We start from the raw sequence: 23,900 nt of genomic DNA, 5'->3' as shown, positions 1-23,900 counted from the left end.
CACAGCTAGTTCGCGCAGGCTGGGACTGCAACCTAGCTGGGTTTGTCTGACTCCAGGGCTACCGAGGTTTGTCATCCTGGGCGGCATTTAGGTGCTTGAGGTCACCCACCTTGTGCACAAAGACCAGCCTAGACCTAACGGAGTTGAGAGCGAGGCCGGAATCCCAGCCTTACCTAAGACGGAAGGGTGCAAGGGAGCACAGCTGTTCCGTGTGGACCCCAACCATTCCCACAGCTGTTCTGCATTTGCTGTGACTGGGTGAAGAGAACTACACCTCCCAGGAAGCAGCGCGGCGCCCTGGCTGCCCCCTCCCTACGCCCCGCCCCGGGGAGGCTCATATATAAGGGCGGAATGGCCCAGCCTCCGGCAGAGCGCAGGGGCAGCGAGGGCGCGCGGCGCGGTCCTGGGCATCGGGGAAAGCGGCCACCGGGGCTGGCCTCCGCGGCTCCGCGCCTCTCCCCCGGCCTCTCCTGCCCCGCGGCGTCCAGCCTGCGCCGCCAGGGCCCCGCGGACCTGCCAACCCGAGGCCAAGAGTGGAATTGCCCTGCCGCTTTCCCGGGCTTGGCGGAGGGGATCCCGGCGGGGAGCTCGGCGCTCGCGATGGCGATGCGCAGCGAGGAAAGGCGAGGAGCTGCGCGCGGGCTGGGTGCCCTCGGAGCGCCGGGAGGCGGGGAGCGCCCGCCGCGGGGCCGGGGGATGCTGCCGCTTGGGAACCCCCGCGGCGAAGTCCCTCCATCTCCGCGGGGCTCCAGCACAGAGGTCGGGGCTGCAGGCCCTTTGGCCTTGGATGGAAAGTGGGAAATGGGGCGCGGGGCTGCGAAACCCCTAACGTGGATTACTTGGTGCGTGTCAGCCGGGCTCAGAAGACCCACGACCTCGTCTCCATCCTCGGATTGATTCATTCCACCTGGCAGCCGGGTCGCTTTACCTGGAGGTAAGTTTCCCTGCGATTCGAGGGAGGGGGTTTGAGTGGACTCGTCTCCCCCCTGCCCCCCTACCCCGCGACGCTTTCTGAAGGTCTTGGACTAAATTTTTGTCGTTGTACTGACATCTTCGCAGAGGTCGTTTGGCCGTCCTTCTGCCTCCAGGCGGAGCCGACTGGCCGGGTCGCGGTGGTCAGCGTTCGTGCCGGGCGTGCGGGGTCGTCGCCGTCCGCCCCCCAGCGCCGCCAAGCCTCTGGCTGCCCCGCGGGACAGACCCTCCGCGGGGGAAAAGGCCCCTCGCCCTTACCTTTTCCCTTGTCGCCCTCCGGGGCCCGTTACTTCGGGAGCGGTGCAGCCTCGGGGAGCTCCCGACCTCTGCCCACGGGCGACCCAGAATGCGGCTGGGGCGCAGCGCCTGGCGGTGGCGCCGGGGCCGAGCCCCTCTCGCCGTGCGGGGTGGGGGCTGGGGCGTGTCTGGATGTCCCTGTCGCCGGTGCCTTGGTGAGCGGCTTTGCTGCAAGCACCCCCCCCCCCCCCCCCCAACTCCGAGTCAGGCGGACGCCAGGGTGGTGTGGGCAGGGCTTTCTGGAGAGGTAGGAGACGGCAGGACTTCGGTCCACTGCGTCCACCCGCGCCCCTACCCCGTACGCCCCCACCCCAGCGCAATCTGTTTCTGGAAGGGGTTTCAGGGCCAGCGTGGCGGGGGCGGGGGCACTTAGTCTTGAGTCCTGAGCTAACCGCTCTGAATCCACAGCTCCTTCCTCTCCCTGTCCTTTTGTGTCTGTGCTGTTTGGGGCGACTCCGTGCCTGTCACTGCACTGAGTAGGCGCGGAATACGTGTTTGTTGAATGAATGACTGAGCGACTCCGCCTTGATGTACAGATAAAGCCGGGGCCCTCCTTTACCTTCTCCCTCCTTGCCACTTGTCCTCAACTCCAGGACAACATCCGCCCCCCCCCCCAAGATGGCTTCCTGGAGATGCTTTCCCAGATGTGGGACTCCCTTCCTTCCTCCCAACCCTGTTGGCAGCCTGTTGGCGATGGTCCATTTCCCACCCAGAAGTCCCTCCTGCTCAGATAATTTCTGGAAGCTGTCAGGGGTCTCCCTTGGTATGTTCTCAGGGTGCCATGCCTCCATGAGCACCTGCTTGGGGAAGAAGGGAGGGCCAGGCGTTGCCGGAGGGAAAGAGGTAATATGTGTTAATACTGCCCCCTCCCCCCAGGAGCCTGTGCCTGTGGCCGTGCCCAGGTCCCTGGACCTGCCCACGTTGGTGTGGCACCTTTTCTTTTGGCCCTTCCCCACCCTCGCCCCCTGCCAGCCCCTGGGAGACTGTTAAACTGCTCCACGATTGACTCGTAGCTTCACCACGGCAGCTCACTCTGACCTTAGAAGTAATCCGCGCACTCTCTCTCTTTAGGAAACTACAAAAAAAGTGTAAAGAGCAGGAAAAAAAATACCCAGTTCCAAGTAGTGCTGGCAGTTTGACGTATTTGCTCACTGCTGAAATCTTGCACTATAGACAACTTCGTTCGCTGCTTTTTTCCCTCTCGGTTTTACTTAACAGTCCCCACGTGATGACCATGTTCCACTGCCCGCGTCAACTCCCGATCTGCTTGACAGTTCCCCTACTGTTGGGCGCTAAGGTACTTGTAGATTTTTACCCTTAGAACTAAGGCATCAGTGGGGCGCCTGCGTGGCTCAGCCGGTTGAGCGTCCGGCTTCGGCTCAGGTCATGATCTTGCGGTCCGTGGGTTCGAGCCCCACGTCGGGCTCTGTGCTGACACCTCAGAGCCTGGAGCCTGTTTCGGATTGTGTCTCCCTCTCTCTCTCTCTGCTCCTCCCCCGCTCGCGCTCTGTCTCTCTCTCTCAGAAATAAATAAACATTTAAAAAATTAAAAAAAAGAACTAAGGCATCAGTGAGCATCATTTGTACGTAAAGATGTGTCCACTTTTTGGATGATCTCCTTTGGAGAATTCCCAGAAATCACTCTGTCTGCTTTTAGTCAGAGTCATGGCTGCAGTGGACATTCCCAAGGTGGGCTTGAAGAGAGCCCCATGTCCCCATCAGATAATATCACAACTGGGAGCCAGAGTACAGGAGCTGGGAAGACACTTGCTGAGTAAATGCAGTGTTTCATTTCGATTTTCCTGAAGCCCAGGGTTGACCAGCACTGGTATGAGAGTAACTTAAAAATTTGTGTCCAGGATTATGATGTAAATCATTTTAGCAAGGCCACAAGCTAAGATTTAGTAGGCAGCTGGATTAAAAATGCTGTCCTTTTTAAAAAGAATTAACTTTTGATTTGGATGGAAATCTGTATTTATAGGAAAGTCACAAAAATAGTACATGGAGGTCCCCTATACCCTTTACCCAGCTCCCCTAAATGTTAACATCTTACATATCCACAGTGCTATGGTCAAAGCCGGCGGGCTGACACTGACAGGATACTTTGAACTCACCTTCAGGCCTTATTCACGTTTCTCCAGTTGTCCCACTAATGTCCTTTTTCTGGTCCAGGATCCCATTCAGGATCTTGCATTGCAGAAAATTCTGTCTTGTAAAAAGAGTGGGAGTGGAGAGGGATTCAGAAGACCCTCTTCTTTCTTTTAAACCACTTTATCGAGGTGTGATTGACAGACACAAAGCTGTACATATTTAATGGATATCACTTGATGAGCTTGGTAATAAGTATACACCTTGAGACCCTTACCACAACCTAGGCCACGAACATCCATTGCCTACAGAAGTTTCCTCCCGCCCTCTTTATTATCATTATTATTTTGTTGATAAGAACACTCAACGAGAGATCTTCCCTCTTAGCAAATGTTTAAGTATACAATGCAGTATTGTTAACTATGGACGCTGAGAGGGAACACTAGGCCTTGCTCCTTTCAGCAGACCGCCTTTATTCTGGAGAAGGTTTTAAATGGGGACTGCTTTCTGCTTTCGTCTTCTTCCCCAGGTTAACTTGCCCGTGTCCTCCCCCCCCCCCCCCCCCCCCCCCCCCCCCCCTCCCGTTGACAGCACAACAGCTGAGACCCTTCAGAGCCTAGAGGAGACCGGAGACCTGACTGTGAATGGCCGAAACTCCTCTGTGCCCCCCTCCTTCCTCCCCCTCCCCCCCACCCCTCCACTGGGAGTGAGTCGTTTAGTAAAAATTGGGTTATAGCCTGATCTGTCCCGACACGTCTTCCAAGGGGTAGGTGGATAGATGACATCCGGTGTGCGTGAGAATGAGCTGCCGAGCACCGAATCGGCGGCTGGCAAGTCCAGCGTGCAGTGCCTGTGTGGGTGACTCACGCGGGCCCAGCAGCAGGTGTGCTGGGGCTGCCAAGCGTGCAACCCCGGCAGAGACCGTGTCTTCTGGTTATCCGGGCACATGTAAAGGCTGCTCTTGCCTCAGACTGGATGTAGGGAATTGTCAGCCGGTCCGGGGCTCACGAAGTGATCCCCTTTTCTTTCGGGGACCTCTTTCTCCTGCCAGGGGTGAGGAGAGCCAGCCCGAAGGGGTTTGGGACGCAGCTGACGCGGATGCAGGCTGGCTGGCCCTCGTGTGTCTTTGCAGAAGAGAACATCTGAGTTCACAGCTGAGGAAGCCCGAGAAACAGGCCCTGCTCCTGCCCCCGCAGCAGAGACCACGTTAGCCTAAATCTTCTGCCAACAGTGTGCCATCAAATCAGGGCTGTCCCTTCCAGCTTGGGGTGGCTGCCCGCACAGAGCGTAGGTGCTGTTTATTGGGAGAAGGAGGTTTCGAGTTGCTTGGATCTCAACACGACAGACTTCAGTTGTCCAGGTGGAGTTTCTGTGTTGCCGTGAGGGTATGGTCGCCTAGAGTGGGTTTTTCTTTTCCTCTTTGAAGCGCTTCCGGCCTTCCTTTTCTATCTCGTAAGCTGGAAGATACCCCTCCTCTCCCTCTCCCCGTCTCCCCGTCTCCCCTCCCTCTCCCCGTCTCCCCTCCTGCACCGGCCCAGACGTTTTCCGTAACCGTAACCGGGCAGCTCCAGCGAGGAGCGTAACAGGAAGTCTTGGTGGGAGAGGGGTTGGGGATGTTGTGACTAACCAGCTCTGGAACAGCCCTTCTGTCTACACCTGCCTTCTCTGTCTCCTCAGTGACTCCTCACGGGCCCTCCCTCCAGAGCCTCTGCTCTTCCCAGTTAAGGCCGTTCACTTAGCGCTACTCCACCGCGGTCCCTCAGGTTGTGGTTTGCCTGAGAACAGATCGCTTGGAGACCTTGTTAAAAAGGAGTACTGATAGCAGCCATCCTGCCCTCCCCGACCTTAACGGTTCGGTTTCTGTGCAGGTGGGGGCAGGGGAGGGCTCTGAGGCCTCGCCATTCCAGGACAGATGGATACCTTTAAGAATCAGAGAGTTGACTGACGTCTTGGCCAGCAAAAGCCCGAACTGAGTTTTTTTCCCTCTGAAACTTACCAGGCACACAGCTGCGCGCGCTCTCTCTCTCTCTCTCTCTCTCTTTTTTTTCCTCCTCCAGGAAGCCTTCCAGGCTTACCTCCACCTGGTCTGGGCCTCCACATGCACTTAACTTAGTTTGTTGGTTTCGAAACGTAAAGTCTTGAAATCAGGTATCCTTTATCCTTGGTTAGGACAGAAGTGGCTGCCTTTGGGTGAATGACAGAGGATCTTCAGTTCTGGGCTTTGGGAACAAATTAGATCTGCAGGTTCTCCCCCCACCACCCGCCCGGGTCTGTGAGTTCCCCGGGTGCTTGGAAGAAGGTGCCTGGTGATAGGCAGTTTCCCGGTACTTTGTTGTGCCTACGCAGACCACTGTCACTTCCGTTTCTGGACAGCGTCATCCTAGGCTATGTCCACGATCACCGTGGAGCTGGTTGGTGTCCTCCACGGCAAGGGAGCACCCCCTTCGTCACGGGGTACGTGCACCCAGCTCACTTTATGCGAGGAAGACAATGGTCCTGGACGAAGGCGCTCGCTTCGAACTATGCCGTCGGCCAAAAAGACACCCTGTTCAAAATCGCTCACTCTGCAGACCATGTTTGTGCCCGAAAAAATGTCTATACAAAACCAATCTCGGTTGATCACATGACCCGCGAAAGGCCTGGAGGGAACATCCAAGCGGTGGAATGCTGAAAAGGCTAGTTTCTGTCAAAGCATTCTTTCTGTGATGTGAATCATCGCCTACTCCCGCATTTGATTTGTCGGTACAGGTTTTCACATAGAAGCCTTGAAACCAGGTGCTTTCTGTCGTTGGTTCAGGCGGAAGAGGCTGCACTGGGGCGAAGGATAGAGTTCTGGGTTTCCAGAAATCAGTCAGACCTTCAGTCTCTCCCCTCCAGGGACTTTGTGTCCCTGGAGCCATAATGAATGTAGTTCTACTTCATTTAATTTTTTCATTCTGATATTCTTTTTCTTTATTTTTTTTGAGGCACCACCAGACTGTTTTCCACATCCTTGTTGTGCTCTGTGAGCACAACACCCCCTCCCCCACCATCCCACCATCCTTTGGAAAATGCCCCTTACAAGGGTCTGATTGTAGTGGTTTTCTGACCCATTTCCTTTCCTAAAAAGTGATGTGGTCTCACTTCAGAATTGCCATTGCTTTCCTTTGACTGGACGGAGAAGCCTGAGGGGGACAGGACAGGGCAGACCATCTCTGCTGCCCCGCCGTCCATCTGGTAATGTGTTAGCCATGTCGGTGCAGGCTTTTTTTTTTTTTTTTTTTAAGTTTATTTATTTTGAGAGAGAGCGCACGCGTGAGCAAGCGTGTGCAGAGAGAATCCCAAGCAGGCGCAGCATCGTCTGTGTGGATTCCAGTGTGGGGCTTGACCTCGCAGACCACGAGGCCACAGCCTGAGCTGAAGTCCGACACTTAACTGACTGAGACATGCAGGTGCCCCAGTGCATGCTTTTTGAGCCTCCAATGGACTGTTCCCTTTCCCTCGTTGTGGACGTGTTGCCAATCGTTTGCCAGTAAGGCTCCCTCTCTCTTAACTTCTGCAGGTAGTAAGTGCCCGCTGGATGCTTCCTCAGACACTGCTACAACCCCACGGGTTCCTCTCCTGTGGCCAACTAAACAAGTTTTACCCTTTTAGTATGGGCATGCGCCTCATTCACACTGCCTTTCCATCTTCCCACCATCCGTCTCCAGAACTTTGTCAGCGTCCCCAACTGAAACTCTGTGCCCTTTAAACACGAACTCCCTGTCCTCCCCCTTGCTCGGCCCCTGGCAACCACCGTTCTGCTTTCTGTCTCTATCAATAGGGACTTCATGTAAGTATAATCATAGAATGTGTGTCCTTCTGTGTCTGCCTTCCGTCACTGAGCATAATGTCCTCGAGGCTCCCCCGTGTCGTAACAGGTGCCAGAATTCTTTTCCCTTTTAAGGCTGAATAATTTTCCGCCGTACGTGGAGGCCACGTTTTGTTTATTCGTCCGTCCGTCGGTGGCCACTAGGCTTGTGGCTACCTCTTGGCTATGGTGGCTAATGCTGCTTTTGAACCCGAGTGTGCGGAAAGCTGTTCGAGGTCCTGCTCTCAGCTCTTTTGTGGGTATGCCCAGGAGGAGGACTGCTGGATCCCAGGGTCATCTTGTGTGTGATATTTATTTATTTATTTATTTATTTATTTATTTGTTTGTTTGTTTATTTATTTATTTATTTATTTTTTTGAGGCACCACCAGACTGTTTTCCACAGCAGCTGCAGAATTTACATTCCCACCGGCAAGGCAGAAGGGTTCAAGTTTTTCCACATCCTTGCCAAAATGTTTTTGTTTTTTGGTAATAGCCAATCCCATCGGGTGTGAAGCGGCACTTTAATTTTAAAGGCAGATTGACTGGGATGGTTAGATATTTCCCCCCCTCCACCCCGGTTTACACTCAGCGTGCCCGCAGATCTCCTTTTACCTCGGAGGAAGAATCTTCACTGGGAGCGAAGTGATAGGAATAAAGAGCAGCCGTGGGCAGGCAGCCGTCAGCTCCCAGCCAAGCTGCATCTATTCTTGGTAAATTAAAAGGTCTGGTGGTCTAGTGAGTTCTTAGGTCCTGATAATTTGCACCGGAGTTGTTCAAGTAATTCTGTGTCCATATCCCATCTGGTACCAGGCCCAACCTGGTGAAATGGTCAGGTGTCATCCCCATTTTTCTAGAAGAAAATGGAGATTGGCATTGCCACTGGAGAGCACTCTAGGGGGAACTCTATCCTCCATGGTCACATTTCGTATGTGAAGTTTGCTGGCTGTGGGGTTTTGTTTTGTTTTTTTTATTTTGAAAAAAAAAATTTAATTTTTCTTCTGTGGAACTCTTCTGCACGGTCACATGGCTGAAGAAATGTCTTTCTGAGCACGTGGGTGCCATGTCAGATTCCTGTCGCAGCTCCCGCGGAGAGCCCTGGTTAGTAGCTGGGTCAGGGTGACCAGCTCCCTGTTAGGGTTTGCTTCCTGAAGCTGTGTGTGAGTCCCGAGAGCTCAGTCTGTTCTGGTTGGTCATTGGACATCCCAGGTGTGCGTCCAGCCTCGAGGGGGTTAGGCGTTTGCAGTAAGTGATGTTAGTGGACTGGGGACCGACTGTTCCCCAAATTTGTCTCTCCCAGCCTCTGCACCTTCCCCCATGCGGCAGAAGGAAGGTGACTTTGTGTCCCTGGAGCCATAATGAATGTAGTTCTATTTCATTTAATTTTTTTTCATTCTGATATTCTTTTTCTTATTATTTTAGAGAGAGAAAACATGAGTTAGGGAGTGGGGCAGAGGGGGAGAGAAAGAGAGAATCTTTAAAAAAATTTTTTTAATCTTTATTTATTTTTGAGAGAGAGAGAGAGAGAGACAGAGAATGAGTAGGGGAGGGGCAGAGAGAGAGAGAGGGAGACACAGAATCCAAAGCAGGCTCCAGGCTCTGAGCTGTCAGCACAGAGCCTCATGCGGGGCTCAAACTCAGCCACCAAAGCACCCTGAGAAAGAGAAGCTTAAGCAGGTTCCGTGCTCAACGTGGAGCCTGATGCAGGGCTCGATCCCACAACCCTGGGATCATGACTTGAGCTGAAATTAAGAGTCGGATGCTCAGCCAAGGAAGCCACCCAGGCGCCCCTGTTTCTTTTTATTTTTTAAATTAAGCAGCAAGAAACAAAGCTCTTATTCCTCTGGATGGGGTGACAGAACAGGATGGTCCCAACCCCGAGGAGGCTGTCTTCTCTCTGGGAGGGAAGGGGAGGGGAGGAGGAACCTGCCCCTGACATGTCCCCATGGCCCTGCATGTGACCCTTCCTCCTCTGACTTCACATAAGACTTGTCTAGTGGCCCCAGAGTCACCCTGAGGGAGGCTTCTCTGAATTTAAGGAATCTGTGGCCACTGGCAAGCCAGTTGGGAAATTGAGATGTTTGGGTTTTTAATTAAATTTCTTCAGTAGAGACCAGGAATGTGGTTAACCAAAGAGCTGAGATGGTCCCGGTTTCTAATTCCACCCTGACCACTGTGCTTTTCCGCCTTTCCTGGAATTGCTCTCTTGGTCACTTTCCGCTGACCTGGTTTTATCCTGTTCTCCTCCCTTCCCCACCCGAGCCCCTCATGCTGCATCTGAACTAATGTCTTTCCTCTCCTCCGTGTTCTTTCTCTCTGCCCTTATCATCCTGGCATCTGTCCACCGGGCTCTGACTTGGGGAAGATGCTTGTGTGGCTGCATTCATGGCTCACAGTCGAAATGGCCATTTGATATCCCTGTCCCCTAAACTAGGACCTCGTCCTGTTCCTTCCGCACCCCTGCGTAAGGGTTCAACAGATGGGATCCACCAACCAGTGCCGGCCACCAGAGCAGGAGTGTTCTGTTGGGAAAGAGCGAGAAGCCAGCCTTTCACAGGCTCATAGCAGGTGTTCCCAGCATCTCTTTCTTAATCCTTGTAGGGTGGATGTGGGCATTATTACCTCTGAGGTCAGACGTTTAGAGACTTGAAGGAACACCCTTAATGCCCAAGAGCCTGGAAGGATGGAACCATGGTTCCGTGTCATGCCTGACACTGGGGTCCCATCCTGACCTAGTCACCACTGTCTGTGTGACATTGGACAAGTCACTGGGCCTCTTTGGGCTCACTTCCTCGTCCGTAAAAGAAGAGTCTGTTTTTAGATTGGGTGCTTTTGGTTGCGAGTTAGAGAAACCAATTCTAACTGGCTTAAACAATCAAGTTTGGGGTTGTTCATCTGCCTGGAAAGTCTAGGAGTTGTGCCTTGGGGTGATTTGGCTCTCTGTTTTTCTCCAGTTCTTTTTATTCTTAGGTTTTAATTCCCTGATGGAAGCAGAAAGGGCAGGGGTGTTGGCACACCCCTGTCTCTACAGATCCAGAGCAAGAGAATGCCTTCATTTCAGCTTTCCGGAGAGCTGGCCCGGCAGCAGGGCTCACCCCTGGACCCATCCCTGTGGCCCAGTGGGATACACTGATTGGCTGTCCTGTGGTCACATGCCTCACAGCGCCTCTGCAGGTGGAGGCGGCTTCCCTCCACCCAAAGCCACTGGGATGTGCAAATGGGAGTGAGGGCCGTAGGAACAGGGAAGGACGCAGAGAAACATCGGAAGTTCGCTCTGAGTAAACTGGACTACTGGATAATCCACCAGAACGAATGGTGGGCAGGGGTTACTTGTGTTTCCCGTTGTATAGCTAGGACCAAGGGGGTGGCGGGGTGTTGTAATGCTCAGTGACAGGTGGTAAATGGATGGACCTCGCCAGTTCTTTCCTCCTCTGAGCTTCTGGACCCGAGATTCTATTTTTTTTTCACAGGACATCCTCTTGCTCCATCAAGAAATGGGATTTGGCTCTTGGACCTCCAGATCTGGCCTTGCAGGGGATTGCCCACGTCTGGGTTCTCATTTACCTGCAGGAAAGGGTTGTTACTGGAATAGCAACTTGACGCTTGGCGTGGCAGCTGTCAGCTGAGAGCACACATTTTGTCCTATTCCTGATATGAAAAGCCCAGTGATGGGAGATGGGGCTAATGGATGTGTGCAGACTTCTTGCGAAGCTCCTGCATGTGGCAGCCTGGGGAGGAGCCTGAGCGCCCCGTTAGACCAGACAGAGGGCTTGTCCTGGCGCAAGCACATATGTGGACTTCTTTAGATGGCTCCTTTGCGTCCACACATTCACATGCCAACTGGTGTCCCAGCTTCCGGGGGCTCCGTGTTCAAGAGATGGCTTTGCTCTCCAGGCCGTTGAACTCCAGGTGGGGGGCCGTATGTGCTTGCTTTGTCTGCACGTCAGACAGGTAGGCTGTGAGGAGCACTGATTTATGCTCGTGGGTCCCGTGAGCTCTAACGGCCGCCACGCTGCCCTGGCAGGTGCTCTCAGCTGCCCTCGTTTGCCGTCGTGAGGGGAAAAGTTCATGGTCATGACGAGAGACCATTTCTACCCCCAAGCATGAGTGTGATTGGGCTTTTTCGCAAAGGTGGTGCGGTGGAGGAGAGGGGGTGATTATCATGATTAAAGTGATGGAGGTCCTCGGACGTGTGCTAGCTTCCGCGTTTAGTACTGCCCCGTTGAATAGACGAGGAAGCTGAGGCTCCCAGGGCTTCCGTCCCTTGTCCAGAGTCACCCTGCCGGCCAGTGGCAGAGCCAGACCTCCGTCTGCTCCAAGTTGGCACTTGACCGCGTCTGTCTCGCCTCAAGCTGCAAGCGTGGATCCCTGCTTCTTTTGGAAAGTGCTCAAAGTCACGGATCAGATGGATGTGATAAGGTCTCCGTAGCTGTGATTCATCTTTCACCCCTTCCTCCGGAGCAACCACAGACAAGTTTAAAACAGTGCTTCCTTGTCCCTTCTCAGTGAAGTCAATGTTAAAAAATTTACACCAAACTAATCGAAAGATTCTTCTGCCAGAGTTTCGCTGATGAGGAGCTATCGTCAACTTCTCTCCAGGTTCCAGGCCTTTTCCCTGAGGTCTACCTCTTCTGTTTTGCCATCTTCCCATTATTCCCTGCGGGTGTAGGACCTGGCTGGGAGAGCTAGAAACCATTGCGTGCCATTTCCCAACCGGCAAGCATGGAGTCAGGATCCACATGCAGGTAAACCACTACCTTTCCCTATAGTATTGTCCCGACTCTGTTCACGTGGGAGATGCTCACGTCCCAGACCCGCATCAACGTCCTCAACCCCCTTGTTGCTGAAATCCCACCAGGGATGCTCGGGCCGCATTGTACTGAGTTGGGATCCTGTGACTTTTTTCCGTCTCCTGCGACCACTGACATGTAGGGTGATGATTCTGGGGAGGCCTGGCGTCCTCACTCAAGGAGCCTCATGAGGTTGGGTGCACACGTTTGAGGGGGACAGGGAGGTAGATTGGCCCACGATCAAGGTGTTTAATGGAAGTGTTTGTGTTGAAGGATTGTAACTGTCCTATAACAGGGCAGTGTCGTGTGCACTTTACTCCTTGAGCTCAAAGCTGAGCTGGGCTTTCAGACCACACCTGTGGCTGGCCTGTCCTTCTGATTGACGTTGGAGGGTAGAAATAGAGCCTGGGTGGCCTTGGGGCTGGGGAGGGGTGGCAGTCAAGGTGTGTCTAGTTCCCTGGATCAGGTGGACTGCATCTTGGATTCCTCCTCCCACTTCTTTTCTTGCCCCTTCTTGGCTGGAAACCTGTGTAAATGTTACAGAAATGGACGAGCTCCATGGCTATATCTGCTTGGGCTGCCGTTGTCTGTCTACGGTGATGTCGCTGGATTTAACTGGGGAAGGAAATTTCCACTTTCTAGTCGAGGAGTCCAGTTCTCTTTGGGTTTTCTTCTCAGAAGTGAAGAATTTGGGCTACAGAGGGTAGAATTTGGGAAGTCCAGGCTTAAGCACAGTGACCTGTGTGAAGGTGGTTTATGAGTGTGACTCACAAGTCTCAGGAGCTCTGTTGGCCTGAGGAGGCAGACAGCAGCAGGGTGTGGGGGAGGAGGCGGTGAGGTGCCCTCGATGGTTCTTCCTGGGGTCTGCATTGGGCTTGACTCAACCCACTCTTCCCTGTGACCCGTTAGCCACTCCTTTCCTTAGTGGTTGGGTCCTTCTTGTCTCTTTCCCTGGCTGTCCCTGTGCTTAGTCGGTGACACTCCCAGGTGGAGGGGACCTAGGGTCCAATATTGCTGTTACAGTGGTTGCTCAGGTTGTACTTAAGCTCACCGATGGGTACTCACCCTTTCTTTTTTCAAATTTCTCTTTTATCCAGTCTTTCCCGTCCCTGAATTTGTATTCCTAATGATCTAATATATACCGCCATGACTGGTTCACGTACGTGGATTTTTCTTCTTCAGTAGAATCAGAAGCATGCTTTCCCGGCGCCTGGCCTGATGCCGACTCCAGTGAAAACAGTGTGTGCTTGATGAGGTGACAGGTCAGGGGCCCACGCCACCCTGCCATTTTGTTGCTGTGTGTGGCTGTGGATGCTGGGCCCGTGGACTCCGGCTGGTTTACCCAGACATGTTGCTTTGGAAAAATGGCTTTTCACATCTTGCTTTTGGAAGGCGTTACTGGTCTTTGCTCCAAGTAGTCCTGGGCATCGCGCACCTCTGTCCCTTGTGCCTACAAATGGTGGCTCAGCCAGGAGCGCTGGTTTTGCCTGTTTTCAGTCTCCTAACTTGCCTTGTGGCTTTGGGCAGGTTCTGCCACATCTTGGGGCCTCAGTTTCCCCCCCCCCTTCGTACCTTACTGTGTACTCGATGGTTCCTTGATTAATTTCGGCATAGAGGGTGCCTCCTTGTCTCCCTCGCTGTTGTTGGCAGATTTCCGTGAGCCAGGTAGGCGAGAAGAAACACCCAATTGTTCTTGGTGGACACATCATTCCCAGCTCTTTCTGCTGTACCGCTCAGCCTCTTGGAGAAGTACTCAATTAAACATAAATGAAATCAAAACATACAACGGTCTCGTGGGGCAGTTTTTATAAAACATCATTTGTGATAGTTTGGGATGCCTTCAGAAATAAGTGAGGGTGACCTTGTACCAAAATAAACATCTAGAAGAGTAAATTACCCTCTTTGCCCTGTGGCTGGAGAGAATTTTATTTATTTAAGGGCCTGTGGCTGCTTGCCTCCCCCTTTCCACAGTGAACATTTGGACCCAAACTGCCTTCAAAGGATCGATCCTTTAGTACAGTGTAACAGAGGCCCTTCACTTAGGTAAAAATGAGATTCTTTTCTGCTTGCGGGCGGTTCCCGAGCTGGATTCGGGAAGCAGACCCAGCTGCCGGGCACACAGCCGTGTCACCACAGTTCTGCTCCGTGGGGTTGCCTCTTTGCTAGCATTTCTGTTGCTTTTGAGGCTGAGATGCCTGGTTATAACCTGAATTGTTCTGGGAGGGAGCCGTCCTCGCCACGCCCCCTTTTCCTTCCTGCCCTCCCCTCCCTCCCCTCCTCTTAGGGGGGGAAAAAAAATCCTTCCCCTTTTCTGCATCTGTGTCTTTAAGAATTCCCTCCATTGTAGCCCTGGGACAGAGACCCTTCTGTGAAAGTCTGTTGGAGGCCTGTCCTCTGTGACACCCCGCCCCCCGTATTAAAAGACCATCGGAACAAGCTCCCCATTCTCCTCTGGAGAGGGTCCCTCTGTCCCAAGCCAAGCGACTCTTAAGGGAGCGTTTATCCTGGGACACTCAGCTTACAAAGACTGTTGCAGCTTCAGATAAACTCACTCAGACCCGCGGGGAGGAGGACAAAACCCCCTTTCTTTTCACCCCTGCGGGGAGACCAATAGAGACTTTGTGCTGGAGAGCAGGGGTCTGAGCAAACAGAGGAGGGGTCTGTGGTGGGGCTGGTGGGGGAGAGCCTCCTGGGTTATTATCTTATCAGTTTATCTTTCAGGGGGAAATCTCCGCAGGGGGCAGTGGACTGTAACTCTCCCAGAACCACTGCCTCAGCTCTGGCTCTCCCCTCCACTCCCCTCCAGGTCCGCAAGACTCTCTTGGGCAAGTTTGTCTTGGTTTGCCTGGAGGGATCCGTTTTTTGTTTTTTGTTTTTTCTTCACCCTGTTGGGTAGGGCAAAACTCACCCGCTTGGTGGGCCAGGCCCCAACTGTGTGTGTGTGTGTGTGTGTGTGTGTGTGTGTGTGTGTGTGTGTGTGTATAAAGATTCTTGGTCTAGGGGTGCCAGGGTGGCTCAGTTGGTTAAGCTTCCCACTCTTGCTTTCGGGTCAGGTCACAATCTCACGGTTCATGGGTTCAAGCCCCGCATCAGGCTCTGTGCTGATAGCATGGAGCCTGCTTGGGATTCTCTCTCTCTCCATCTCTCTCTCTGCCCCTCCCCAACTTATGCTGTCTCTCTCAAAATAAATAAATGAACTTAAAAAAAAAAAGATTCTTGGTCTAAAGGTCTTCGGGTGGCAAGCATCATTGGTAAATTTGGCTGCCTGGGAACGTGTGTGTGTGTGTGTGTGTGTGTGTGTGTGTGTACTCATGTGCCTCATCTGGAGGTATGTGGGCGCCCCCGGCCCCCACGTGTGGCCATTGCCATAACTCTGGCGTAGCCTTTGTTGTATGTGGCGAGAGGTAAACCACAAATGTCTGTGATTCGCTATTCGATTGGAGTCTGAGTCGAACACTGCAGGTGCCTGGCCTGGCGTCACCAGGCAGTGGGGCGCCTGAGGTTCCGGCCCTGCTATGGCTGAGCCTGGAGCTTCTGCCTGCTGCTGAGCTGGAGGCCACGCGCGAGGGCCCAGCACAGCGAGAGGGCCAGCGGGGAAGAGCTGAGGGTGCCAGGGTCACAGCAGAATGAGGGTGCTGCCAGGCCCTAGCCTTCCCGCCTGGCTTTGGTCTTGTCCTCTGCCTCCTGCCGTTCCTGCTGCCTTCCCCCAGGGTTGGAAATCTACTCACGGCTCTGGGTCCTGGTCTGTCTCGCACCCACGTAGGCCTGTGCCCTTGCAGTGCTCGGCTCCCACGCGTGCCCGCTGTGGTGGGGAGATGGCAGAGAGGCTGGAGCCTGCGCGGCCCAGTTGGAGCTGGGAGGGAGATGCCTGGCTCCTTGTGCACACAGGCTGGGTCGAGGGGCCTTGCTGGAGCTGGAGGAAAGCGCCTTCCCCACTGATGTCTTAGAGAGGAACTCTGACCCAGCTCCCGGTCCCAAATCTGTGACTTGGTCTTCCCATTTTCTTTTCTCAGGGTGGGGGACCCTGGGGTCCGACCTGTGTGCGGGAGTTGGGGGGTGGGGACAGGAGGGATGGCTCCTGAAATTCCCAAGTCACCTGTGTTCTGTCTCCGTGCATGATCCTCCTGCGATGCCAGGAGTGAGTGCCTAGAGGAGGCAGGGTGGGGGTGCAGGGCCAATGAGAGAGGCCTTCTTCTCTGCAGGGCTTTATGGCCAAGGGCAGAGTCCCTGTTCACATATCACAGCTGCCAGGGCAGTCGGGGTCTCGCATCCCAGGGCAGGAGGCTCCTGGGCCTTCCCCTTGTCTGGCGGAGCCTGTCTTGGCCGCGGAGGGCTGGCTGCACCCTGGGCCTGCCTGCCTCGTGAACCAGGAGGGTGAGAGTCGCCCTGCATCGCTGCACGTGGACTTCCTGCGGGGAGGAGGCGGTCTCAGAAGCAGGCGCTAGGCACGCATGGGGGTGGGGAAGAGGGGTTTGCAGAATTCAGGATGGAGCCAAGAGGGCGTTGGGCGGGAAACAAACCGCACTCCTTTGCATGGCTGTGCGGACCCACTGGGACCGATGACGGCAGGAGGGAAGGGTTTGGGGGGACGGCATGGAGCAAAAGAGGGGAGCCCAAGTTCTTGTCTTGGGGGTGGGGGTGGGAAGGGTGGTGACCTCGGGGGCGAGGACGCAGAACAGCGGCCAACGTCAGCCCTGCTGGGGAAGCAGCAGCATCGCCATCCCGGACATCGGAGAGTGGGTCTCTGCATCCTGGGGGTGTTCCTGGATTCCCAGGACAGGACCAGGAAAATGAGTACTACTGGCTTGAAGTCCCCCCCCCAACCACGGGATCCAGAATAATCCCCAGGGACATTTGCACAATGGCAGCGTGCGCCAGAGGGGACCAGGGCCGGATGGGCAGATCAGGGTCACTCCTGGCAGGATGTCTGCCTTTGTGGGGGTGCCCAGGTTGTTTCTGTACCTTTGCCACGGTGTGAACCCTCGTTTCATACAGGCCAGTGTTTCTGAACCACTTACTGCCGTAGATGGAGGCACCACGGGATCTATTGATTGGCCGTCTGAGGGAGGGTGAGACTTGCCTTAGGTCCAGCCGGGGTCTCCATGTTTGCTTGCTTCTCTCCCAGGCGAGCGAGAGATCTCGGATCGCTCACCCTGCCTCTCTGTGCCTCCGCGCATTTCATAGCTAAAATACCGAGGATGTGTTCCCAAGTTCCGTCCAGCTCTAGACATCACACAATCCCATGTTTTATGATGTGCGTCCATGGGGGGCTGGGAGTGTGTCTGGGCATGTGCACGGGCTCCCTTGTCCCTCGGTTCTTGTGCACCTTTCCCTGTGGCTCAAGTCACTTCTGCCCCAGAAGGGTGTCATCCCACCTCTCCACCCCGTCCCAAGGAGAAGGGGACCCTTGCCTTGGCGACGGTGAGGATGCGAGAACCCATTGGCCCGTATACAGCCTGGCGGAGGGCAGGGAGGGACAGGAGAGTCAGCTTGGGATCAGAAGTCAGGCTGCTGGTCTCCTGGGGGGACTCACCTCCATTGCGTCCGCCCCGATGGGTGGTTGGTGAGCGGGCAGCACCGAGCGTGAGGTCTGGAGGCTCGGAGCAGGCGGTCGAGGAGGTAGGGCGGCTGCTGTCCCTTTCTGGCTTCTTTCACACCCGAGGAAAGCTGGAGGCTCTGGGGATTGTCCGGTGGGCCTGGGACGATGCTTGTGTGAGTCTGTGTCTGGGCAGGGTGACGTGTGCCTCGTCCTTTGGCTCGTTGTTCACACACACTGGCACAGCCCACATTCAGGCAGCCCAGAAGAAGCCCTTTTTACTGGTATCCGACCTTCCTTGGGCACCAACACGCCCTCCCCCAGCGCGGCAGGTCAGCCTTACTGATCTGACTAGGAAAAAAGTCTGCTTGGCTTAATTCCTCCTGTCACTGACTTTTTCAGTGGGCGAGGGAGCTTTCTTGATGAGGCGTGTGTTTTGGAAAACGGACAGAACATCCTTATCATCGACGCTCTTAACTGCCACCTTTCTGTGTTCCCTTTGGTTCCAGGCCCGGATCAGAAGGGAGGAGGCTGGGTTTGGGAGTTGCCCACAGGCGCAAGCCTCTCTTTGGACTGAAGCTTCACCTGGTAACACGTGGATGGCACCTTGAGCACAGGGCAGGGCTCTCCCTGCCCTGGACTCGAGCCTCCCATTCTTGCGTTGGTGGAGGGCGACACTTAGCACAAGGGAGACTTTGGCGGGAAAGGGGAGCTGGGCGGGCTAGTGGGATAAGCAGCAGGGGGTGAGGGAGTGTTGTCGTTTATTAGTGAAAACAATACAGGGTTTGTCTCCAGGGTACGGTGGTGCCTGGGGAGGCGAGTCATGTTGGTCCCAAGCAAAAAGAAAATGTGACCCCAGGGAGCAGGGAGAATAGCACCTTGTTTAGGGAGGTCAGGGCAAGTGAGGGACGGGGAGGCAGGGAGGAGGCGGATGAGGAGCATTCCCAGGCAGGGACCATATGTCTCGGGAACCTGGCCCCCTAAAAGGACCGCAAGCTGGGTGGGATTTGTCGGGTGGCTGGCCCCCAAGGCCTTGCATTCTGGGGTGGGTTTGGGGGAACCATCTCCTTATCGGCTCTGCTCCTTGAGGGTGGCCTAAAGAAGGTCCCCCATTGGGAGGGAGGATGGCTAGAGGGGTCTGCCTTCATGCGGGGGCCCCTGGTGGGCTCCCGTCTTGCTTCCCACTCAGCCCGATTGCATGATCTGACTCCGGGCAGAGAAGCCCTCCGAACCCGGGGCAGGCCCTGTGGGAATCTCCCGGGGCGCCCCTCACCTGGCCGCACTGTGGGGACGGAGACCTTAGGGGTCTGGGGGCTGCACGAGGAAGCACAGAGACCTCCCTGCTGCAGTGTTTTCTGCCTCGGACCCTCCGTGACCACGCCTGTGCACTTCCCCCAGCTGTATCTTTCCTGCAGGCACCCTGCCCCCTCCTGTAGACGTGTCTCCCCAAACCCAGTGACTCACTTCTGTTTCTAGCTAACAATTCCTTATCTTTTAAAGCAGAGGGGCTCGGGGGCGCCTGGGTGGCTCAGTCGGTTAAGCGGCAGACTTCGGCTCAGGTCATGATCTCGCACTCTGTGAGTTCGAGCCCCACGTCGGGCTCTGTGCTGACAGCTCAGAGCCTGGAGCCTGTTTCAGATTCTGTGTCTCCCTCTCTCTCTGACCCTCCTCCGTTCATGCTCTGTCTCTCCCTGTCTCAAAAATAAATAAACGTTAAAAAAAAAAAAAAATTAAAAAAAAAAAAAAAAAGCAGAGGGGCTCGTAGACCCCCAGGCGGTTTCCCGTGTCCCTTCTCTCATTGGCAGAAGCACCCCCCTGTCTGGTATGACCCTGCAGCTCTTGGTGACTTTGCCCTTGCTCACGTGATCCGTGACTTCAGCAGGCTCAGCAGTCCCTGCCCCCCCTCTTCAACCCCGACCCCCTGCTCTCTGCTGAGGGATCTTGTTCCCAGAACAGCAGCCCTCACTGCCCATGAGGAGCCCCGAGCTGGGTGAACTTGGAGTGCCAGCCACCTGCCAGAGGGAACCGCGATGGAGAATCCCGGTGGTGGGTGTGGACACTCAGCTCTGACACGCTTCTCGCAGGGTGTGGGGGGTCCGGATCACACTGGGGCCGGTACAAGCCCCGTTCTGAGAGAGGGGTTCTGCATTGTTGAAGTTCGGTGGTTGAGGGTTAACAAGAAAAGCTAATACTATTAGCCCATAATAGTTGATGACACTCCAGGACATTCTGTGTTCCAAGCATCCGTCATTCTAGGACACACACATACAGCGTACGTGGAAGCTTGCTCAGACACACGCGTGCACACGCACACTCCTGTATCCCTCACAATGGCCCTGTGACGAAGCCATCATTATTATCCGTATTTTACAGATGAGGAAAGTCAGGCACAGAGAGGGCAAGTAACCTCAAAGATCACACAGCCATCACGCGGTGCGAGCTGGCCCCAAAGCCAAGCTCTCGGGCTCCGGGGGTTGCGATCGAGCACCAGGCTGTGTTCCCAGGGAGCCGGAGGACGGCTGTGTGCCAGCTCCGTGGTCATGTCCACCCGCCCTGTAGCCTTGGAAGGGCTTTGTGTAGCCTCTTTCTCCAGTGGCAGAGCCTGAGGCTCACGGAAGTCAAATGACTCGGCTCAGGGTCACCCGCTTGCGCCCTTAGCTCAGCCAGCTCGAAAAGCCGGCGCCCCCGCGCAGAGACGAATGCTGTGGTTCCCGCTACCCGTAAGCGGGTTGTCTTGCAGGAGGTTTTGGATCATCCGATCCCTGTATTTTGTTTGAGGGAGGGTCTGGAGAAGCCGGCATCATCCCCGGCTCACTGAGGGGGGCGGTGGTGGGAGGAAGAGGGGTTGGCTCTGCCCCCTGCCTGCGGGGTGCCCTGTCCTGCTGTTTTCCTGGCTCAGCCCCCACAGTCCCAGCCCCTGGGCCTTGCACGCTGCCAGTGCGAATCCCCCCCTTTTGTTCCCCCCACTTCAGATGACGCGTCAGCCTCAAGCGGCGGCCCCCTTCGGCCGACATGGGTGCCAAGTGGGACCTGTTTGTTCCTTGCAGGAAATGCATCTTCCCTATGAAGTGTTTGGGGTCCGCCTGGCTTAGCGGGCCTTTCTTCATGCAAGAGCTAGGGTGGGAGGATGGGGAGCAGAGGCGGCCCTGGGCTGGGTCAGGTGGGTTTTCTGAGGGAGGAAGGGGGGGGATCAAGGATGCAGCGTTCTGTGAGGATGCTCCCTTCCCGGCCTCCCCTGTGAGTCTTCATCTTTATTGATTTGGGGTGTGCTTCCCCTGCCCCCTCCCTCCCCCTCCTCCTCCCCCCCACTTCGTCCCCGCCTCGTCCCCCTCCTCGTCCCCTCCCCCTCCTCATCCTCCTCCTCATCCCCCTCCTTGCCCCCCTCCCTCGTCCCACCTCGTCCCCCCCTTGTTCCCATCCCCCCATGCCCCCTTCATCCCCCTTCATCCCCCCCTCGTCCCCCCCCTCGTCCCCCCCTCATCCCCCCGTGCCCCCTCCTCATCCCTCCCCTTGTCCCCCTCCTCATCCCCTTCCTTGCTCCCCTCCCTTGTCCCCCTCCCTTGTCCCCCCTCGTCCCACCTCGTCCCCCCCTTGTTCCCGTCCCCCCATCCCCCCTTCATCCCCCCTCATCCCCCCTCCCCCCCTCGTCCCCCCCTCGTCCCCCCTCGTCCCCCCTCGTCCCCCCTCATCCCCCCTCATCCCCCCTCCTCGTCCCCCCTCATCCCCCCTCCTCGTCCCCCCTCATCCCCCCTCCTCGTCCCCTCCTCATCCCTCCCCTTGTCCCCCTCCTCATCCCCTTCCTCGCCCCCCTCCCTCGTCCCCCTCCTTTGTCCCCCCTCATCCCCCCTCGTCACCTGCTTGTTCCCCCCGTCCCCCCCCTTGTGCCCCCTTCCTCCCCCCTTCATCCCCTCTCATCCCCCTCCTCGTCCCCCACCTCATCCCCCTCCTTGTCCCCCCTCATCCCCCCCACTCATTCCCCTGACCCTCCATCATCCCCCCCCCTTTGTCCGAACTCGTCCCCCTCCTCATCCCCCCTCATCCCCCCCTGTTCCCCCATCCCTCCTCGTCCCCCCCTCATCCCCCCTCGTGCCCCCCTTTCGCCCCCCCTTCCTCCCCCTCCTCCCCCTCCTCTTCCTCCCTCCTGTTCCCCCATTCTCCCTCCTCCCCCTCCTCCCCCTCATCCCCCCTTCCCCCTCATCCTCCTCCCCCCTCATTCTCCTCCCCCCTCATCCTCCTCCAACTCCACCTTATCCCCCCTCCACCTCGTCCCCCCACCACCTCGTCCCCCCACCACCTCGTCCCCCCTCCTCCGCCACGTCCCCCCTCCTCCGCCACGTCCCCCCCTCCTCCTCCTCGTCCCCCCTCCTCATCCGCCCCTCCTCATCCGCCCCTCCTCGTCCCCCCTCCTCCTCGTCCCCCCTCCTCATCCGCCCCTCCTCATCCGCCCCTCCTCGTCCCCCCTCCTCCTCGTCCCCCCTCCTCCTCGTCCCCCCCTCCTCCTCGTCCCCCCCCTCCTCCTCGTCCCCCCCTCCTCCTCCTCGTCCCCCCCTCCTCCTCCTCGTCCCCGCTCCTCCCCCTCGTCCCCCTCATCCCCCTTGTCCCCCTCATCCTCCTCGTCCCCCTTGTCTCCCCTCCTCATCCCCCCCTCCTCCTCGTCCCCCCCTCCTCCTCGTCCCCCCCCTCCTCCTCGTCCCCCCTCCTCCTCCGCCCCTTCTCCTCATCCGCCCCTCCTCCCCCTCCTCCTCGTCCCCCCTCCCACTCTCCTCCTTGCCTCATCCTCCTCGTCCCCCCTCCTCCTCCTCGTCCCCCCCTTGTCCTCCTCCTCGCCTTCCTCCTCCTCCTCCTCCTCCCCCTTGTCCTCCTCACCCTCCCTTCTCCTCATCCTCCCTCCTCGCCCCCCCTCCTCCACCGCCCTCCTTTCCTTCACTCTCCTCCTTGCCCTCCCTCCCTCCCTCGTCCCCCCTCCTCCCCCCCCCTCCTCCTTCCTCATCCCCCTCCCCCCTTCCTCCTCCTTGTCCCCCTCCCTCCTCTCCCCCCTCGCCCTCTCCTCCTCGCCCCTCCCTCCCTCCTCCCTCCTCTCCTTCCCCCCCTTGCCTTTCCTCCTCTCCCTCCCCCCCCTTTCCTCCTCGCCCCCTTCCTCGCCCCCCTCACTCCCCTCCTCACCCCCTCTCCTCTCCCCCCTCGCCCTCCCTCCTCTCCCCCCTCACCCTCCCTCCTCTCCCCCCTCGCCTTTCCTCCTCTCCCCCCTTGCCTTTCCTCCTCCCCCCTCGCCTTTCCTCCTCTCCCCCCTCGCCTCCTCTCCCCCCTCGCCCTCCCTCCTCTCCCCCCTCGCCCTCCCTCCTCTCCCCCCTCGCCCTCCCTCCTCTCCCCCCTCGCCCTCCCTCCTCTCCCCCCTCGCCCTCCCTCCTCTCCCCCCTCGCCCTCCCTCCTCTCCCCCCTCGCCCTCCCTCCTCTCCCCCCTCGCCCTCCCTCCTCTCCCCCCTCGCCCTCCCTCCTCTCCCCCCTCGCCTTTCCTCCTCTCCCCCCTCGCCTTTCCTCCTCTCCCCCCTCGCCCTCCCTCCTCTCCCCCCTCACCCTCCCTCGTCTCCCCCCTCACCCTCCCTCGTCTCCCCCCTCGCCTTTCCTCCTCTCCCCCCTCGCCCTCCCTCCTCTCCCCCCTCGCCCTCCCTCCTCTCCCCCCTTGCCTTTCCTCCTCTCCCCCCTCGCCCTCCCTCCTCTCCCCCCTCACCCTCCCTCGTCTCCCCCCTCGCCCTCCCTCGTCTCCCCCCTCGCCCTCCCTCGTCTCCCCCCTCGCCCTCCCTCGTCTCCCCCCTCGCCCTCCCTCCTCTCCCCCCTCGCCCTCCCTCCTCTCCCCCCTCGCCCTCCCTCCTCCTCCTCGCCCTTGCATGGCTACCTCTCTTTAAAGGCACCTGATGATAACTGAGCACGTACTGTGTGTTGGGTTCTGTGACATTCTCTCCACGTGCCACATCACTCCTCCTGACACAGACGTGGAAGTGATTCCATCTTGCAGCTGGTTCTGCTGATGTGGTCGAGATGTGGTCGAGATGTGCAGTATCCTGCCCAGCATCCCAGCTGGTGAAGGGCAGAGCAGGGATTTTAAATCAGGCTTGGGGTCTGGAAAGCCGTGTTCTTCCTGACCCTCCTGCCTCTGTTCGAAGCTGGCTCAGCCCCTAGCTCCCCTGAGAGGCCCTCCTGGGGCCCCCTTCCTCCCAGGCCATGGCTCTACCTTTGGATTTTTCGGCACTGCGAGTTTTTTGACCCTGATGATGAGATTTTATCCTCAGCCACTGTGAGTTGCTTTTTAAATGTGTCCACAGGTTGTAAGCCTGAAAATACAGGGCACTTTCTTCTATTACTTTTGTGTCCCTCAGAGCATCCAGTACAGG

General features: G+C 56.8%; 1 long non-coding RNA gene across 2 annotated transcripts in view; it reads left to right on the top strand.

Annotated features, from left to right (window-relative positions):
- The window catches only part of LOC107179364, a 192,348-nt gene that overhangs the window by 35,547 nt on the left and 132,901 nt on the right, over nt 1–23,900 (top strand). Inside the window, exon 1 of one of the 2 annotated variants that reach the window (XR_001509967.2) lies at nt 770–934. The exons of the other annotated variant lie outside the window; for it this stretch is intronic. This is a non-coding gene — a long non-coding RNA (uncharacterized LOC107179364). Of the gene's footprint in view, nt 1–769; nt 935–23,900 lie in introns of those variants that run through there. 2 annotated transcript variants of the gene reach the window in all.

Source organism: Panthera tigris, chromosome E1 (genome assembly GCF_018350195.1).
Source record: "Panthera tigris isolate Pti1 chromosome E1, P.tigris_Pti1_mat1.1, whole genome shotgun sequence".
In the NCBI taxonomy this organism is placed as follows: domain Eukaryota; kingdom Metazoa; phylum Chordata; class Mammalia; order Carnivora; family Felidae; genus Panthera; species Panthera tigris.
This window is presented reverse-complemented; position numbering and strand designations above follow the sequence as displayed.